The 6,000-nt window shown below is 38.6% G+C and overlaps 1 long non-coding RNA gene across 1 annotated transcript in view; it reads right to left on the bottom strand.

Moving 5' to 3' along the window:
- Window positions 1-430: 430 nt before the first annotated feature.
- The window catches only part of LOC118498550, a 28,637-nt gene continuing 23,067 nt past the window's right edge, over window positions 431-6,000 (bottom strand). Inside the window, exon 3 of the long non-coding RNA XR_004901040.1 lies at window positions 431-579. This is a non-coding gene — a long non-coding RNA (uncharacterized LOC118498550). The remainder of the gene's footprint in view (window positions 580-6,000) is intronic.

Raw genomic sequence — 6,000 nt, 5'->3', positions numbered from 1 at the left:
TCACATTTTGTTGAACTTCTTTTAATCCCTCTTCATTCTTCCTGAGCCTCTTTCCCTTTGTTTGCTCCTTCTGGGTGGTTTTTTTTTTTTTTTTACTTTGTTCTCCAATTTGCTGATCCAGTCTTCTGTTTCATTGATCCTGGTTTTTATTCCTTCTACTGTGTTCTTCAGTTCAGAAATTGTATTCTTCATTTCCTCTTGGCCTTTGTTAATAGTTTCTATTTCCTTTTTCATGTTGATATAGTTTGCAGTGAGTTTATTGTAGCATCCCTGTAGTTTCTTGTAGCTCATTGTGAGCTTGTTGAGCTTCCTAATAATCATTGCTTTAACTGAGTATCTGATAGTTGAGTTGCTTTTATTTAATTTAGCATTTTTTCTGAGGCTTCCTCCTTTCCCTTCATTTGGGGTTTGTTTCTTTGTCTTCCCATTGTTCGTGAGACTCTTCTTGTTAGCCTCTGCTTCTTAAGTTGATGTGTTCTGTCTCACTGGGTTTATGGTGTGAACTTCTGTGGTAGAATACCTGTGAGATTCAGTGGTGCAGTCTCCATTGGGTCTCCTGGTGTTCATAGCTTCCACCGACTCTTTTTTGTGATCAGTTGGCTGGGTAAGGTAAAATGATTTAAGACAGCAAGAAAGTATTCTATGATATTTATAGTAGCAGCCAGTAGAGAAGATATAGGAGATCCTTTGGTGATGTATAATGTTAACTGTGCTCTTCCACCCAGCTAGCCACTTTTTAGAAAGGATGGAATGAAGATAAGACTCTTGCTGGAGAGGGAAAGATTGTGAGTTCGATATAGAAAGCTGTGAGGTTGAGGGAGGTCAGATTCTATGGTAGGGTGAGGGTAAAGAATAATAAATAGGTGTAGTGTGTGAGAGAATAGAGTTAACCACTACAGTAATAGAGTTCAGAAAACGGTGAAGTTTGCTAAGATCAGGGAGGGATGTTGTGTAGTATTTACAATTGTATGGAATAGGTATTATTTACAGTAATATGAGAACAGTCATATGACAGAATCTATGAGATCTAGATAAGAAGAATAGGGTGTATAGAACTTTGAGTAGTGTACTAATGGAATGCAAATGAAGGACAGTAAATTAGCAATACACTATGAATGAGATAACAGAGGAAACCTGTCAAACAATTGAATATAAGCAGTCAAGAAAAGCAGAGTATACAGAAAGGAGAATACCAAAATACTATAAAATAAAAAAATGTAAGAATAATGAAATACAAATATGCAATAACTTGTAGGTTTAAGAAAAAAAGAAGGAAAAAAGGAGAAGATGGAAGGAAGAAGAGATAAATGTGGAAAGAACGTAAGGGGGAATGACACTAGAAAGAAAGAAAGAGAAGCATAAAGAATTGAGAGATATAAAAATAATAAGAATTAAAAAAATAAAAAGTTGCTTAAAAAAGACAAAATCAAACAATCAAACAAACCATCAAAAAAACCTTCTGTTGGTTTCAAACTGGCCAAACCAGTTTTTCTGGTCTTGCTGGCTTCATCAGGCTGAGGAGCAATTGGTATTGCTTTTCTCCCTTGCTGTTCAGCACTCAGACAGCGTCTCCCATACTCTCCCCAGGGCTAGCCACACATCCTCCCCAGAGCCAATCTGGTGCCTCTCTGTAGGGGCCTGGGTGTGGGATCTAGACCCTCCTACGCACGCTCTCCTGAGCTCAAGGCTGTGTGCTCCAGGGACCTGCGTGTCATGTGTGCCTTCCCTGTGTTCAAAGCTGTGGGCTTTGGGGCTCCTGAGGTGTGCACACTTCCCCCCGAGTTGTCAGCCATGGACACCAGGGATGCTGCAGAGCACCCGTGCCTTTTCTGTGTTCATAGCTGTGGGCTCTGGGTCTTCCACAAAACCACACTCTCTCCAGTATGGGCGAGAGGCAGACCATGCTTGGTTGCACAGGCTGGGTTGTACACTTTTCCCAGGGGTATGTGTGGGTGCTCACAGCCCCTGTGTGGTTGCCTCTCAGTCCTCACTCTTCTCTCTGTGCCTTCCAGCAACCAGGCCTCCCCAAGAGTTGCTCAATCCTTGTTTGGCCAGGGAGGTAGCCATTGACCCAGTTCTCTTCCAAGTGCCCCAAGGCAGACCCCAGAGTGCCAGGCCTGGGGCTGCGTGCAACTTCCCTGGTCCCTGTGCTGATCCCTGGGCCCTTATTATCCTGAAGCACTCTCTTTACTGTCTAGTTTCCCAATGTCCACTACAATTTGTGATCTCCTATCTTCATATATGGTGGGGTACTCTTGGCTGTTTGCTCTGTTCCTCTATAGATCTGCTAGGTTTTTCTCCTGTGTGTAAGGAGAAGTGGAATCTTCTCCCTCCTACCACACTGCCATCTTCCCTTTCTTTTCATCTATATTCTCAGTGGTCAGGAGGCTTTTCCTTGGCCCCCTTTTAAGTATGTGTAGTAAAGGATTTTTAAATAGCTTCAAGGGTGAGGTTAAATTGGGGGGAAGAGTTTTCAGGAACAACCATAAAGGACACATGGACAAAAACAATGGGGGTGGAAGCAGGGGAGGGAGATGGGGATGGCTGGGGTGGATGGTGTGGTGGGGGGTAAATGCAGACAACTTTACTTGAACAACAATAACATAATTTAAAAAAACAGATCAGCAGGATATAGAACAGCATGAAGAAATTGTTATGATGTGTCCTTAAGTAGAAAAATAAAACAGGCTATATAAGAAAGTTAAAAAAAAAACCCTTAAAGGAGGTCTTTATTAAGTTAATATCTGAGGCTTGTTTATTCCAATTTTACAATATCATCTTGGGGTTTGATAATGCTTCTCTGTATTTAGTTTTTTTTTTTTTTTTTTTTTTTTTTTTTAATCAATGATGTCAGCCCACTAAATCTTCCAAAATCTGCAGGGAAACAGTCTCAATAATAGAGAAAGTGTTTCTGAGTTCTTCCTCCCCTTATATTACCAGTCACATTTCATCTACTTTTTTAAAAGTGTCTTTGAAATCACATATCCTTTTAGAAAAGAAGAGGGCTTTCTGTGAAGCCAGCTCCCACTTAGCAACAGATGACATGCACACACTTAGAAAGAAAAGCTACAAGATCTGTGCTCTCTGTGTTTCTCTTATATGATCAATGATGCTATACTTGGTTTCCCCTCACTTAACTAGGAAGTAGTTACTTTCTAACTACTAATTACCCAGAGACAGAATCCTTGTGTCACTCTGACTTACAGCTATTAAAATATGGTATAATTGTACCTAGTCTAATTGGCTTCAGTGGCAGAGCCTCATTAACCTGGAATAGCCATTCTTAAAGCAGCCTGTGATCTAGCTTATTAAATTTTAGTTTCAGTAATAAGGAGAGTTATGACCTTTGCTGTTATTGTCTTAATACATTTATGTGGACATATCACCTAGTATATCGAAACAGTGTCATTGAAATGCAGACAGGCCAAAATTATATACTCAGAGTGGCTAAGAATTAAGTTTTAATTGTGATGCAAATGAAGGACATTGCCCATACTTAGAGGGTTCTGAGAAGTTCTGTGAGGCAAAAGCATCCTGCTGGGAGAGCTACCTTCATAATCATGCACCCTGCCTCTGCCACAACAGTGACAGTTCTTGGCTGTGGAGCCAAGTGAAGGGGCATGGAAAGATTCTTCAGTATAATGACTGGAACAATGAAGCCATGGAATTTATCTGTTTTTTAGGTTCTCATCACAGATTAGATATAAACCATACAGATAAATATGAACAAGATACTTTTCCACTCTGGGCCCAGTTCACCTATAGGTAAAGTAAGAATATTAACTTAGGTACTATCTAAGATCTTTTCAAAGTAAAGATTTCAAAAACAGTCAAACGGGGGTCATTTTAAAAATACCTGAATAGAAATAAATTGTATCACATCATTTCTCCTTTTCACTCAGAGACAAGACCAATAATGGCTGCCTCACCAATCCTGTGTCTAAAAAAGGCAGCACAAGAAATTTTTAAGAAAAAAACACTTTTGTATGCAAAGAGCTTCAGGATGGGCTAGAATATAAGAAAGTTCTTAAACTGACAATTTAATTTTGTTTGTAATGGTCAGTCCTTCGTGTTAACTTGGCTAGGCTATACTACTCAGATATTTAATCAAACACTAATCTAGATATTGCTGTGAAAACATTTTGTAAATATGGGTAAAATCTACAATTAATTGACTTTAAATAAAGGAGATCACCTTTGATAGTGTGTATGGGCCTCCCCAAATCAACTGAAAGGCCTTAAGCGCAAAACTGAAGTTTCTCTGAGGAAGAAGCAATTCTTACTGTAGATTGCACTCTCAGCTCCTGCCCAAGATTTTCCAGCCTGAGGCCTGCCCTATATATTTCTGACTTGCTTAACGAAACGCTACAAAAAGATATGTTGAGGCAATAATCTCTAATTCCAGAATATGTGAATGTGACTTTATTTGGAAATAGGGAATTTGCAGATGTAATTAAATTAAGATGAGATCATATTAAGATCATCAGATTATCCTGAGATAGGATGGACCCTAAATACAAAGACTAGTATTCTTTTAAGTAAATGGAGATTTGAATACACAGAAGAAACACAGGGAAGATAGAGGGAATAAAGTCAAGTAATGTCAAAGATTATCAGCAAGCAGTAGATGCCAGAAGAGCCAAAGAAGGGTTATTCCCCCAGAGCCCTCAGAGAAAGAGCATAGCCTTGTTGACATCTTGATTTTAAATTTCTAGCCTCCAAAACTGTGAGATTTTTTGTTTTTAGGTCCATCGAATTTGTGATAACTCATTAAAACAAACCTAGGAAACAGATACTCCTACTTAACTTACTAATTATGTTTTCTGACTAATTCAATACTATTTTGGTAAAAATATGTCTTTGTAAATGAAATTATAAGACTCTTTTCACACGGGAACTACTTCTGACAAATGTTTACCGAAAAAAAAAATGTATGGAACAGAGCAGAGAGTCCAGAAATAAACCCAAGTGTCTACAGTCAATTAATATTTGACAAAGGGGACAGCAACATAAAATGGAGTGAAAACAGTCTCTTCAACAAATGGTGTTGGGAGAACTGGACAGCTACGTGCAAAAAAAATGAAACTCAAGCAACAAGTTACACCATACACCAAAATAAATTCAAGGTGGATAAAATATTTAAATATAAGTCATGTCATTATTAAAGTCCTAGAGAAGAACATAGGCAGGAAAATCTGAGATATTTCTCACAGCAACATTTTTACTGATATGTCCCCCAGAGCAAGGGACATAAAGAAAAGGATAAACAAATGGGATCTCATAAAAATAAAAACCTCCTGCATGGCTAAAATAAAACAGTATTAAAATAAAAAGTAAACCAACTGTATGGGAAAACACATTTGCCAATGATACCTCAGACAAGGGTTTAATCTCCAAAATATACAAAGAACTTACAGGACTCCACTCTAAGAAGACAAGCAACCCAATTTAAAAAATGGGCAAGGGACTTGAACAGACACTTCTTCAAGGAGGACATACAGAGGATCCAGAGACACATGAAAGATGCTCAATATTGCTAGCTATCAGAGAGATGCAAATTAAAACCAAAATGAGATACCACTTCACACCAGTCAGAATGGCCATCATAAACAAAGCAACAAACAACAAATGTTGGAGAGGTTGTAGAAAAAAGAGAACCCTAGTGCACTGTTGGTGGGACTGCAGACTGGTACAACTACTATGGAAAACAGTATGGAATTTTCTCAGAAAACTAAAAACGGATCTGCCATTTGACCCAGCAATTCCATTGCTGGGATTATATCCTAAGAACCCTGCAACACCAATACAAAAGAACCTATGTGCCCCAAAGTTGATAGCAGCACAATTTATAATAGCCAAGTGTTGAAAGCAACCTAGGTGCCCCTCAGTAAATGAATGGATCAAAAAACTATGGTACATTTACACAATGGAATTCTATGCAGCACAAAAAAAGAAGGAGCTCTTACCCTTTGCAATAGCATGGATGCAACTGGAAAGCAG

This window comes from Phyllostomus discolor, chromosome X, assembly GCF_004126475.2.
Source record: "Phyllostomus discolor isolate MPI-MPIP mPhyDis1 chromosome X, mPhyDis1.pri.v3, whole genome shotgun sequence".
Lineage (NCBI taxonomy): Eukaryota > Metazoa > Chordata > Mammalia > Chiroptera > Phyllostomidae > Phyllostomus > Phyllostomus discolor.
The sequence above is the reverse complement of the archived record's forward strand: the minus strand, read 5'-3'. Positions and strand labels throughout refer to the sequence as shown.